Below are 15,006 nucleotides of genomic sequence, written 5' to 3'. Positions count from 1 at the left end.
TCACTGATTTATCCCCACTGCTTGGGCTATACCTGAAACATAGTACATAATTAATAATCTTCAAAAAGATAAAATTGGAACAATAAAACCTTTAAAAAAATGGTTTGTGCATTAAGAAATTTAGAAATATAACTCTGTCAATATTTGGAAAACTTGTATTTAATGCACAAAATACCATTTTTGCATGTAAGTGTTCTTTGTCACCTTCCTCTAGATGTTAAAACACAAGGAAATTCACAAAACAATGACTGATAGAGTTAATGCCCATCATTTTTACTTCTCTCTAATATTAAACCAACAGACCAATTCCATGTAGAGTTTCATTTGCAACTTCCTGGGAAATCAAAATAAAGATTAGTGCTTTGAGCTAGCATCATAGAACCTGTTTTTGCATTTGTTTTCTACAAATGCAAAAAAAAAAAAAACCTGGTAATGTGGTTGCTATTATAAGCTCTCTGTATTGTTGGTACTAAGAACATCCATCTTCCTTCTTTCCCAGAACTATCACAGCCCAGCGCCATGAAAAATTCTTTGTAAGGTGAGTCAGGCTAAAGTAAGATGGTGGGATGGTCCATTTCATCAATGAGGAAGACCGCTTTTAAAGCAGAAGGCTATTGACTTGGTAAGTAAACCTGCCTCTGACCAGGCAGCATCTCCTTGGGTCCCCTGTGTGTAGATGTGTGTCACTAGCTCTCTCAACGTCCCTCTCCCTCTCTTCTCTCTCTCTCTCCCCTCTCTGTTTCTTTGTGTGTGTCTCTGACTCTTTCTCTTGCTGCCTATCTCTGTCTGTCTCTAGCTTTTTCTCTCATTCTGTCTCTGATTCCCCCTCTGTGTCCCCTCTGTTTCTGTCTCTCAGTCTCTCTCTATCATCTCTATTTATATCTCTCTCTTCCTTTCACTCTACCTCCTTTTTCTCTCTCTCTCTCGCTCCCTTTCTCGTGAAAGCGTGCACACACAAACCCATACTCCACCACCATAAGTCAGACATACTTCTAATTACACATTTCTGAGTGAAATTTGTAGAACCTCAGTTTTACAGGCTTTTATTGATCTTGTGGTTCTCATCAGACCTTTGTGTTAAAGGAGTAACATCTACGTGTACTTAGTGAGAGAATCAAGTATTATATCCTAATACAAATTTTAGAACACATGTCATGTAATGAAAAATATGGTGAGGTAAGTTTTTACTACCTGTGGTGTGTCTTTCTCTAAGCATAGTGGAAGTCTCAGTGACTGTAAATTACTTATTGTTTCACTTATACAACTGCAAAACAATTCAAGGGTGTTTCTCATTTGCCTGGCAAAATGTTTCTCAATTTTCAATTTATTTTACTACCACAGGAAAGTCTGAATGACTCAGTGAATAAATAAATTGCTAACTAAAGAGGTACTGAGGAAGAGAACTGTTTCCTGTTCTACTCACAACCTGCTTGCATTGCTGAGTCAGGCATTTCCTCTTTTGACTTCCACAGAGGTCTCTGCTTCCCCCCTGTACACCTTTGGTGAGCTCAGCATCTCTGGAGTGGACAGATCTCCAGGGGGAGGTGAAGCGGCCAAGGTGTTCTGAATCCTCTGAATGGATATTTAACATCAAGAGAAGGTAGCTTAAGGAATAACTCAAAAGCAGATCATCAGAATTGTCTTTTTAATTTAGGAGAAAGAGTCAAGTCAGTTTTAAGATGAATGTACTAATTACAAAGCTATATTCCTACCAGACAGCATGCAACAACATAAATCATAATGGAATATAGAATTTCATCTTTTAAAACTAGAAAATAGTAAATTCAGAGAAAAACCAATCTATCAGATTTTAGAAGGCCTTTCTCGTAAAATAAGAACAAAAGTTTTAAATAATTATAGATTACTCAGTAGATAATTTTTAAACCTTTGGACATAAAATACATCATAAAATGATAATAAAAGGCAGTTAATAAATTGGAAATGGTATTTCAGTACCAATGACATGAAAGGGTTACTGTAGCCTAATATATAAACATGTTTTATAAATCAACATAAAGAGTCTACTAGAAAAATAGGCAAACGACATAAATAGCATTTTACCAAAGAACTAAGTATAATAAATATATAAATAACATATAAATGTTCAGTAATTATCTGAAACGTCAAATTCACTGATAATGACAAAAATGAATATTAAAAATAATTTGCAATAATATATTTCTAGTAACCTAGGTTATAACACAGCACACATTAATTTCCAAATCTCAGTATTTTAGCAGAAGAAAACTGAGTTCTCCTTTGTAGTACAAGTTGATCACAGGTTGGAGAAGGGCTCTGTTTCCCAAAGTTACTTAGGGATCCAGATGGAGGAACTTATAGCTATTCCATCTGGGACCTGTGCCCTTCTTAGCCAATGAGGATGAGAAGAAGTCTGAGAATTACATATAATCTTTCCTCTGCCTTGGCTTAGAAGGCATATCACTTCTGCTCACAATTATTTCGGCTGGTATTAGTTATATGTGTTTTCAATTCCAGCATTACTCTCCTTGCCAGTCTCTCAAATAGGCAAAGGAAATAAAGAAGAAAAAGGAAGGAAAAGCAAGCAAGCAAGAAAGAAAGGAGGGAGGGAGGGAAGGAAGGAAGGAAGGAAGGGCTGATGAAGATATTTCTTGTCAAGAAAGCAGGTGAGTAAAGAGAAAGAGACATGAAGGTGGATGATACTGTTTGGCCCTGTGTCCCCACCCAAATCTCACCCAGAATTATGATAAAGCCCATGTGTCAAGGCCAGAGACAAGTGGAGATAATGGCATCATGGGGGCGGTTTCCCCCATACTATTCTCATGATGTTGAACACGTCTCACAAGATCTGATGGTTTTATAAACAGGAGTTCCCCCAGTACAGGCTGTCTTGCCTGCCGCCATGTAAGACCTCCCTTAGCTCTTCCTTTGTCTTCTGCCATGATTGTGAAGCCTCCCCAGCCATGTGGAACTGTGAGTCCATTAAACCTCTTTCCTTTATAAATTCCCCAGTCTTGGGTATGTCTTTGTTAGCAACGTGAGAACAGAACAATACAGTGGATGACGCACTTGGAATTCTCCCAGGTATTTAGCTGGGGGATAAACAATGGTAAGACATAGGTTGGGGAACTAAAGAGAGGACACTTGATAAAGGTCCTTAAAGAGTGACCTTTGTCAGTATGAAGATAATGGTGATTACCGAAGGATGCTGCAATCACATGTGCATTTCGATAGATTTATCTGGCTACTGCAAACAAAACGGAAAAACTGGGAACTAGGAAATGAAAGAAGATGCTATTGCAGGGAGCAATAAAACCATGAATTAAAACTTAAGAATGTCAACTTCACAACACATTTGGTAATATCTGTTATGTTAACTTAGGAGAGGGAAGTCATATTCCTATGTACACATCTTATAAAAATTTAGTCTTATAAAGCAACTTAATCAACTATATGACAAAATTCAAAGTTAATATCACAGCTGGGTCAAGAAGATCCAAAATATTTTTTCCTGGCTATTCATAGCATCAATAACTTATCCCAGCACATGACTTTTGTTGTTTTTGTTTTTGGATACTGTGGCCTCTTTCCAGTTACTCTGATGAGATGGATTCCTGCAAGCTGCAGCCTTCAGTAAGCTGGTGACCATCAACAGTATGCCTTCTCTCTTTCAAAGGCCCACAGGGTTCATGCAAACCTTTTCTGATTTCATGAAGGGAGTAGGATTCTTAGTGTTGAATTCCTGAAGTAAGTTATTTTTTCCTTCTTTTATGCGGTCTTTCAATTATCTCCGTAGAGTTACTTCAAAGCCTATTTGTTGCCTTTTGCCTTTCCTCCTCTATCATTCCTTCAACTGAGAGACAGCACCATGTAGAAGTTAACAGCACAGAATGAAACCTGACTGCCAGTATTTAAATACTAGTGCCATTGTCTCATTGGTCCATGACCTTGAGCAAGTTGCTTAACCCCGCTATATATTAGTTTCTTCTAAAATAAGGATTAATAACAATATCCTAATAAGTGGCAAAACTAGTCCTGTTCTTTACCCCTTCCTGGATGCATACACTTGACACTTTGTGTATTTTTTCCATCTAGAAGCAAAGTCTATTCCCCACCTCTTGACCTAGGTGTTTTCACTTGATCTGTCCAATAGTATATGTGGGAAGTAACAGGGTGCAGTCCAAGCCTAGGCTTTAAGAAGCATTGCCTGCTTCCGCTCTCTCTCTCTCTGTTAGAACCTTTTTATGGCAATGGAAATAAGTCCAGGCTAGCATTTTGAAAATGAGAGACCATCTAGAGAACAGCCAAGCAGTCCTAACTGAGGCCATCCTATACTCCCAGCACCCATTCAACAAGGCAGCTGACTGTACATAGTTGAGTGGGCCAAATCAATGTCTTTTGAACTTGGCCAAGATCAGCAGAAACAGTGGCTTGTAAGAAAGAATAAAAAGATCTATTGTTGTAATTATGTTTTTACAGTTTTATGTTTTGGGGTAGTTTGCTATATAGCATTATTGTGGCAATACATAACTGATACACTATTTCACAGGGTTGAGGCTTAAATGAGTTTGCACATGTCAAGTTCTTAGAAGAATAGTTGGTATTTATTAGATTTTACTTAAATGTTTGTTTTTATTACTATTTTTGTACTACTACTAATAATAGAATAGAAATGGGATTTAGATTGGAAATACAGATCTGAGAACAAGCCTAAATGTGGCCACAGAAAACATGACAATGGATGGGAGCTAGGAGAAAACATTTAAAGAGCCAATTTCATCTGATTTTTTTTAATGATCAGTAGGATTTACATATATATACACACACACTTTAAGTTCTGGGATGCATGTGCAGAATATGCAGGTTTGTTACATAGGTATATAACAATACCTCTGGTGCCATGGTGGTTTGCTGCACCCATCAACCCATCATATACATTACACATTTCTCTTAACACTATCCCTCCCCTGTCCCTCCACCCCCTGACAGGCCCTGGTGTGTGATGTTTCCCTCTCTGTGTCCATGTGTTCTCATTGTTCAACTCCCACTTATGAGTGAGAACATGTGGTGTTTGGTTTTCTGTTCCTGTCTTAGTTTGCTGAGAATGATGGTTTCCAGTTTCATCCCTGTCCTTTCAAAGGACATGAACTTATCCTTTTTTATGCCTGCATAGTATTCAATAGTGTATATGTGCCACATTTTCTTTATCCAGTCTATCATTGATGGACATTTGGGTTGGTTCCAAGTCATTGCTATTGTGAATAGTGCTGTAATAAACATACATGTGCATCCATCTTTAAAGCAGAATGATTAATACTCCTTTGGGTATATACGCAGTAATGGTATTGCTGGGTAAAATGATATCCGTGGTTCTAGATCCTTGAGGAATTATCACACTGTCTTCCACAGTGGTTGAACTAATTTACACTCCCACCCACAGTGTAAAAGCATTCCTATTTCTCCACATCCTCTCCAGCATCTGTTGTTTCCTGACTTTTTAATGATCCCCATTCTAACTGGTGTAAGATGGTATCTCTTTGTGGGTTTGATTTACATTTCTCTAATGACCAGTGATGATGAGCTTTTATTTCATGTTTGTTGACCACATAAATGTCTTCTTTTGAGAAGTGTCTGTTCATACCCTTCACCCACTTTTTGATAGGGTTGTTTGCTTTTTTCTTGTACATTTGTTTAAGTTCCTTGTAGATTCTGGATATTAGCCCTTTATCAGATGTATAGATTGCAAAATTTTCCCCCATTCTGTAGGATGCCTGTTCACGCTGATGATAAATTTTTTTTTTATTTTTTTTATTTTTTTATTTTTTAATTTTTATTATTTATTTATTTATTTATTTATTTATTTATTTATTTATTTTTTGCTGTGCAGAAGCTCTTTAGTTTAATTAGGTCCCATTCGTCAATTTTGGCTTTTGTTGCCAATACTTTTGGTGTTTTAGTCATGGAGTCTTTGCCCATGCCTGTGTCCTGAATGGCATTGCCTAGATTTTCTTCTGGGGATTTTATGGTTTTAGGTCTTAGATTTAAGTCTTTAATCCATCTTGAGTTAATTTTTGTATAAGGTATAATAAAGGCATCCACTTTGGGTTTTCTGCTTATGGCTAGCCAGTTTTTCCAATATTAATTATTAAATAAGGAATCCTTTCCCTATTGCTTGTTATTGTCAGGTTTGTCAAAGATCAGATGGTTGTAATGTCTGGGGTTATTTCTGAGGTCTCTGTCCTGTTCCATTGGTATATATATCTGTTTTGGTACTGGTACCATGCTGTTTTGGTTAGTATAGCCTTGTAGTATAGTTTGAAGTCAGGTAGTGTGATGTCTCCAGCCTTGTTCTTTTTGGTTAGGATTGTCTTGGCTATATGGGTTCTTTTTTGGTTCTATATGAAATTTAAAGTAGCTTTTTTTCTAATTCTGTGAAGAAAGTCTTGTGATCAAGACTGGTCTGTTCTGTGCTCAAGCCTGGTAGCTTGATCAGGATAGCATTGAATCTATAAACTAGTTTGGGCAGTATGGCAATTTTCATGATATTGATTCTTCCTATCCCTGAGCATGGAATGTTTTTCCATTTATTTGTGTCCTCTTTTATTTCCTTGAGCAGTGGTTTGTAGTTCTCCTTAAAGAGGTCCTTTATATCCCTTGATAGAAAATTGAAATATACCTTTATTTCTGCTATGTCTAGAAACCACCCCAAATTTAAAGAAATAAAAATTGTAAAATTCCACTGAGACAATGAGAATAGAAGAGGGGAGAACAGATGTCAACAAATTTTTGAAAGATGAGAGTGGTAACTTAGTAAAAGAAGTGACTTTTAAAAAGTGCCTTCAGAGGTGATCTAATTGAAGACAATGGGTTTCTCTTAGCAAAAAGCCATTTTTCAGGTTGTATGGAAGGTGGGATGAGGATTGTGGCTAAAAATCGAGATTCTGAACACAAGTATCTATGCAGCTTAGTTTTGATTCCATTCTCACAACTCTGCCATACAAAAATAAGCTATGACTGTTTCCATTCATCTTCCCAACTGCCTCACAGGAGTCTGAAATTTAGGGGAAAATAGAACCTGAGAGACTCAACTTTGGAATAGCAAGAAGAGTGCAAGAAGGACAATTGTGGAGAGAAGAAATCAAGGGGGTTAAGGAAAGTCTGCATGCTGAAGAGTAGGCCTTTAGACTCCTCTCTCCCACCATTGAGAGCTAGGCTTATCCCAACTACCCCCTTCTAAGAGACAGGAAGAATCTTCTCTGCTTTTAACCACAGAAACAGAAAAAGTAACGGAAGAGGGAAAAAAGACAAATATACGGAGATAATACAAACACAAAATTGGCATTTAAATCTCTCTCTCTCTCTGTCTCTCTCTCTCTCTCTCTCTCTCTCTCTCTCTCTCTCTCTCTCTCTCAACAAAGGAAAATACCACAGCCATAAAACAAAAGCAGATTGGCTGGGCATGATGGCTCATACCCGTAATCCTAGCTCTTTGGAGGCCAAGGTGGTCAGATGGCTTGAGAACAGGAGTTCCAGACAAGCCTGGCCAACTGGCCAACATGCGAAACCCCATCTCCACAAAAAAAAATACAAAAAAAAAAATTGGGGAGTGTGGTGGCACATACCTGTAGTCTCAGCTACACAGGTGACTGAGGTGGGAGGATCAACTGATCCCAGGAGGTCAAGGCTGTAGTGAGCCATGATTGTGCCACTGCATTCCAGCCTGGGCAACAGAATGTGACTTTGTTTCAAACAAACAAACAAACAAACAAAAAACAAAAAACAAAGCAGATTGATATACAAAAATAGGAACAGAGAAGAAGAACTCTTGCAAATTAAAATATACATCAGAAATTTAAATCCAGTAGAAGAATTAGAAAATAAAATCAGGGAAACCTCTCACACATTAAAACAAAAAAAGAAGTGTGAGTAATAGAAGAGAAAGTATAAAAAATTAGAAAATCATCCTAGGAAGCCTCATTATCTGATTAATGGAGGATTCAGGGGAGGAGAGGAAGAAAATGGAGAGTAAAAATTTAACAAAGAAAGCTTGCCACAATTGTAGGACATAAATCTCTACACTGAGAGAGATTAAAGCACAATAAATGAAATCCATAGAATGGCCCATTATCATGAACGTTTACAAAATATTAAGGACAAAGGTATAATCCTGATAGCTTACACAAAGAAGAAATAAAGCCGAAGTATTGGAACTAAGACTAGAGTTAGAATTCTCAATACCAATACTGGAATCTAGAAAACTATGGAGAATGCCTTCGAAAAATAGAAGAAAAATTATTTTAGCACAGTACTTTATAACCAATCAAACTATTCATTAAGTATAAAAGTGAAATAAGGATAAGAGTATTTTAAGACATACAGTTTCTCAAAATATTAATCACTGTTCAATTTAGAGTGATGGAGAACTCAGAATTCAGAAAAACTTTTAAATGAGGAAAACAACAAGTTATGTGAAATAAAAATAAAATCTTAAAAGCAGCTATGCGTTAACAAGAAGGTGAAGAATTAACAGCACAGAGCCAGTGGGAAGATGAGAACCCCAAAATAAGTAAATTCTAACATTGCAGAGAAAAGGCTCTGAAGTTAAGCTAAGCTTTCTGCAATGTCATGGGGCTATAGAGCAAGAGTCAAAGCCTGGGTTCCACTTAAAATGGAGACTCTAATCATTTATTTCATTAAACTGAGACATAAAAATGTTGTACTTCCATCATAAATAGTAACTGAAAATAAATGAATGTTTCCATAGACTATTAGCCTGGTTGTTTGTCATCTGAATAATCCAGAAAATCTTAAAGCTTGAACTGAGATTAAAATGGTCCCAGACTATTATTTCCAGTTACTCGCAAAAAGTAAAAAAAGTCTTCTTTGAAGGAATATGCTTGTCATCATAGATTTCCAATTATTCTTACAAATTATGCGGAAAAACAATGTCCAACACACTTGAACAGGCATACAGGAGATAAGAATCCAGGAATGAAACCAAGCTGATACAACAGCAAATAGAAACATACCCACAAATGCTTGATATATACTACTCTTGATATACTAGGTTTATCATAAATGAAGTATAAGGCTGTAAAAACATACATGCTTATATTATTCACAAAAAAAATAAAATATCAAGTATAAATATTTCAGTATGGTGCTATAAACTATAAAAGTTGACATAGCAAATTTGGAAAACAACCAAATAGAAAATAAATAACAGAAAAATGTAATAACTTTGCAAAAAAATTCTATGGGATTTATAATTTGATTAGACACAGGTTGAAGAAAGAATTAATAAACTAGAAGCAAGATTAGGAGAAACTAAATGGTAGACAAAGGGATGGAAAATATAAAGGAAGGGGTAGGGACTTTGAGAGTACAATGAGAAAGTATAACATGTCAGAAATAGAACAAAGTGAATATGGCAGAGAAAATATTTAAAGAAATAATAACTGAGATTTTCTAGAACTGATAAAAGATACCAAACCACAAATTCAAGAACCTCCAAGAATCTAAAGTAAATGAATAAAATATTATTAAAAATTATAAATAAAAATAATTCCAAAACTGGACATACCTTATTAAAACATTAGAAAAACCAATGAGGATTAGAAAAATCTTAAAAGCAGCCATAGGAAAAATGACACTATATTCAAAGAAGCAAAATATCTTATGGTCCCAGCGATTCTACAAGCTCGAATAAGTTTTACGATGTATACCGAGGGTCCCCAACCCCCAGACCGCGGAAGGATATCGGTTTCTGATCTCCTAGGAACCAGGCCGCACAGCAGGAGCCTAGCGGCTGGCAGGAGAGTACAACCACCTGAACTCCGCCTCCTGTCAGATCAGCATTAGATTCTCACAGGAGCAGTACACTATTGTGAATGTGTATGTGAGGAATCTAGTTGCACGTTCCGTATGAGAATGTAACTAATGCCTGATGATCTGAGGTGGAACAGTTTTATCCCAAACGCATCAGCTTCCCTCATCTGTAGAAAAATCGTCTTCCACGAAACCAGGCCCTGGTGCCAGAAAGATTGGGGACCACTGATGTATAGTTTCAATAAGTGAAACTTTAATGCAGAACCAAATACTCACTGTGAGATAGGCCATTCTGTTGTTAGATAGCTCTAAATGTTAGAAAGTGCTTCTTTTGACTAAGTCAATATATCATAACTCTTGTATCCAATAGTATGCTGGTAAATGAGACAATATTTGTATCATTTGCTGATTTCTGAGGTGCAATTAATCTCACCATGCCTTACGTCAGCCAACCAATGGGATGCCACTGTATGCAGAGCTGAGAAGAGATGCACACCGTCACCTCTTGCAGGCCAGTATGAGCCAGCTCCAACATACAATCGAATGTATTCCTGATTGTATATTTTCTTGTCAAAGTTAAATATCCGTAATTCCCTGGTCACTTCTTCTATATAGTTGCCTATCTGTGTAATAGTCATTCATTCATTCAATGTGTATTTATTAAGAGTCTATTATTTGCCAATAAATATTCTAATAACTAAGGATAAATCAGTCAACAACAACAACAACAATCTTCATAAAGCTTAGGTTATAGTAGTGAAAAAGACGAATAAGTAAATACACAATCTGTCAAATGCTGATAATGTGATGACAAAAATATGTGAGGATAAAGTAGAAGGAAAATGCTATTTTATATGGGGGAAGACCATATTATATCTTTCCATTCTGCCTCTCACTCTTTGTCATATGTTATTGATAAATTAATGAGAAAAAAAGTGTGAAGACATTTATATTTATGAAAAGTTTAAGTAAAATCTGCATAGAATATAAGCACTATGAAAATGTACTATTGTAAAGCAGAGATTGCAAATCAAGTGTTGAAAGAACTGAAGCAACATTTAAAACATTGAGATGGTCCAGACAGTATGCAAATTTTCAGCCTAGTCTGCAAGACTGGAAAACCAGGCTATGCTGATCCTGCACTCCAGCATCCTTTACACGTAGCCTGAGCTCTCCAGCTACTACAGTATCCAGCAGGCTGTCTGAACTCACTTTACATTACCTATCCAGCACATGCAGGCACTTGAATTTATAATTCTACCAAAATTAATTCATAATTTTTTTTCAGAATTCCATTATTTCCTTTTGTTTCTGAATTTTTTCCAACTGTTTTCAAAAATCCAACTCATGATCCATGTGCAAGAATTTTAAAAATACATGCTGGAGGCTCTAAAACCTACTCTAAGAGAGGTTTCCAAGAAACATTTTGAGGGATGGTAGCATGAGTACAAAAGTATAAATTCACAAGGTAAGCAGTGTGAATGGAAGAAACTGTTAGCAAGTAAATTTTCCAGTGTGTTAAAATACTCATAATAGCTTATAATGATAATTTAAGATACATATTATGCAGATACTTATATTATTGTTTAACGTGTGTCTATCCCAATACATGTTGTTCATTTGTTCATTTTAGAGCATGATTTCTTCTTGTGATCATTTCTACACTATCAGCATACAGAAATATAATAAAATATGAATGACATTGTATATTTTGAAAATTTTTAACATATATTGGACAATGTGGGGAAGTATCACCAGATTACTTACAAATCAAGGCAAATATTTATTCATCAATGTGTAATGTGAAACTTATCAAATCATCATTCATCCAATTCTGGTAGAATATTTATCTTTCAATAACACATAACAATCGTACATGTTTATGGAGCACAAGGTGATGTTTTGATACATGTATACATTGCATAATAATCAAGTCAGGGTCATTAACATATACATCACTTCAAACAGTTGTCAATTCTTTAGGGATGTTCAAAATCTTCCCTTCTGGCTATTTTGAGATATATAATACCATATTGTTGACTATAGTCCTTCATACTACTATGCCATTGATCCCAGAACTTTTTCTTCCTTTCTAATTTTAACTTTATACCCACTGGACAAACTCTCTGTATGCCCCCTTTCCTGTACCCTTGTTAATCTCTGGTAATCACTGTTCTATTCAATACCTCTATGAGGCCAACTTTTTAAGATTCTGCAGATGAGTAAGAACATGTGGTATTTGTCATTCTGTGTCTGGCTTATTTCACTTATAATGTCATCCAGGCTCATCCATGTTGTCTCAAATAACATGACTTCATTTTTTATGGCTGAATGGTATTCCATTGTGTGCATATATTTTATTATCTTTTTCATTTACTCATTGTTGGACACATAGTTTGATTTTGTATCTTGGCTATTGTAAATAGTGTTGCAATGCACATGGAAGTGCAGATATTCCTTTGACATACTGATTTCATTTCTTTTGGATATATACACAGTAGTGAGATTGCTGGATTGTATAATTTTTCTATATTTAATATTTTAAGGAAACTCCATATGGCTTTCCATTATGACTGTAGAGATTTACTCTCCCACCCAAACTGGTAAAACGGTTTCCTTTTCTCCAAATCCTTACCAACACTCATTGTCACCTTTTTGATAATAGCTATTCTAATCAGAGTGAGGTGATATCTCATTGTGGTTATAGATTTTCATTTTTCTGATGATCAGTGATGTTGATTATTTTCCAGATACCTTTTGGCCATCTTTATCTCTTCATTTGAGAAATTTCTGTTAGGGTCTTTCTCCCCATTTTTTATATCAAGTTTTTGTTTTGTTTTGCTGTTGAGTTGTTTGAGTTTCTCATACATTCTGGATATTAACCCTTGTCAGATGTATAGTTTGCAAATATTTTCTCCCAATGTATAGGTTGTCTCTTCACTCTATTACCTTTGTTGCACAACAGATTTTTAGTTTAAGGTAATCCCATTTGTCTATGTTTTGCTTTTGTTACCTGTGCTTTTGAGGGCTTAGTCAAAAAATATTTGCCCAGTGCAATGTTGAGAAGCATTTTCCCTATATTTTCTTTAGTAGCTTTATAGTTATTGGTCTTACATTTAAGTCTTTAATTCATTTTCAGTTGATTTTTAGATATGGTAAGGGATCCAATTTCCTCAACACTATTTATTGAGGAGGATGTCCTTACCTTATTGTATGTTCTTGGCAATTTGTTGAAAATAAATTTGTTGTAGGTGTATGAATTTATTTCTGGGCTCTTTATTCTGTTCCATTGGTCTATATGTCTGTTTTTTTGTGTGTCAGTAACATGCTGTTTTGGTTACTATATCTTCATAATATATTTTGAAGTCAGTGTGATTTGCTTCATTCTTTTTGCTCAGGACTGCTTGGATATTTCGGATCTTTTGTGGTTTCACATGAATTTTAGGATTTTTTTCCTACTTCTGTGAAAAATGTTATCAGCATTTTGATAGGGGTTACACTGAATCTGTGGGTGGCTTTGGATAGTATGGGCACTTTAAAAATATTAACTCTTCTAATCGATAAACACAGGATATCTTTCCATTTATTTGTGTCTTCCTCAATTTATTTCATTTTTTAAAATTTGCATTGTAGAAATCTTTCACCTCTTTAGTGAAATATATTCGTAGGGGGCTGGGCACAGTGGCTCACACCTGTAATCTCAGCGCTTTGGGAAGTTGAGACAGGAGGATTGCTTGAGATCAGGAGTTTGAGACCAGTTTGAACAAAATAATGAGACCTCATTTCTACTAGAAATAATAATAATAATAACTTAAAAAAATGGGCATGGTGGTGGCTGCCTGTAGTCCCAGGTATTCAGGAGTCTGAGGTAGGAGGACCATTTGAACCAGGGACGTTGAGGCTTCAGTGAGCTGAAATTATACCACCGTAGTCCAGCCTGGGCAACAGAGTGAAACTCTGTCTCAAAAAACAAAAAAACAAAAATCTTAGGCATTTTATTTTATTTTATTTCATTTTATTTTATTTTTGTAGCTATTGTAAATGGGGTTGTTTTTTCTTCATTTCTTTTTCAGATAGTTCAGTACTAATGTATTAAAAACCTACTGATTTTTATATGTTGATTTTTTACCCTGCAACTTTACTGAATTTCTGTGTTAGTTCTAACAGACTCTATCTATCTATCTATCTATCTATCTATCTATCTATCTATCTATCTATCTATCTGGGTTTTCTATATATATGGTATGTTATATGCAAACAAAGACAATTGGACTTCATCTTTTCCAATTTAGGTGACTTCTTTTTCTTTATCTTGCCAAATTGCTTTGACGGGGAATTCTAGTACATGTTGAATAGAAGCAGTAAAAGTGGGAATTATTGTTTTTATCCTTATCTTAGAAGAAAAGCTTTAACCTTTTCTCCACTGAGTACAATGTTAGCTGTGGGTCTGTCACATATGGCCATTATTATGTCTACAAAATTCGTTGAGAGTTTTATGAAGGGGTGTTGAATTTTTTTGAATGCTTCTTCTGTATCTGTTAGAATGATCATGTGATTTTGTCCTTTTTTTCTATTAATGTGGTGTATCACATACATTGATTACTTCCATTCAATCATTCCTGCATCCTGGGATACATTCCACTTGATTATGGTGGATGATATTTTTAATGTACTGTTGAACTTGGTTTGCTAGTATTTTGTTTAGGATATTTGCTTCTACATTTGTCAGGTATATTGACCTACAGTATTTCTTGTTGTGTCTTTGGTTTTAGTATCAGAATAATGCTGGCCTTGTCAAATGAGTTTGGAAGTTTTCCCTCCGCTTCAATTTTCTGGAATAATTTGAGAAGAATTGATATTAGTTCCTTAAATATTTGGTAGAATTCAGCAGTAATACCATTAGGTTCTGGGTTTATCTCTGATGGAGACTTTTAATTGTTAAATTAATTTTCTTACTTATTACAAGTCTATTCTACTTTGTAATTTAACTTTGTTAAGTTATATGTGTCCAGGGATTTATCTATTTCTCCTGGGTTATTAAGTTTGTTGGAATATAATTGTTCATAACAGTCTCTTACAGTCCTTTGTATTTCTGTTGTTTCAGTTGCAATGCCTTTTTCTTTCATTTATCATTTAGTTTATTTAAGTATGCTTTTTTTTTAAATAGTCTAACTAAGGGTTTATTGATCTTACCGTTAG

At 35.4% G+C, this 15,006-nt stretch overlaps 1 long non-coding RNA gene across 1 annotated transcript; it reads right to left on the bottom strand.

Moving 5' to 3' along the window:
• Nucleotides 1-1,631: 1,631 nt before the first annotated feature.
• LOC104665835 lies at nucleotides 1,632-4,663 on the bottom strand. Its single transcript, XR_748465.2, has 2 exons — nucleotides 4,103-4,663; nucleotides 1,632-4,051 (listed from the first exon to the last, which is right to left on the bottom strand). It is a non-coding gene; the product is annotated as an uncharacterized LOC104665835 (long non-coding RNA).
• Between the last annotated feature and the right edge of the window lie 10,343 nt (nucleotides 4,664-15,006).

The sequence above is a fragment of the Rhinopithecus roxellana genome, chromosome 9 (genome assembly GCF_007565055.1).
Source record: "Rhinopithecus roxellana isolate Shanxi Qingling chromosome 9, ASM756505v1, whole genome shotgun sequence".
NCBI lineage: Eukaryota > Metazoa > Chordata > Mammalia > Primates > Cercopithecidae > Rhinopithecus > Rhinopithecus roxellana.
Note: the sequence above shows the minus strand (reverse complement) of the source record. Positions and strands in the feature narration are given on the sequence as shown.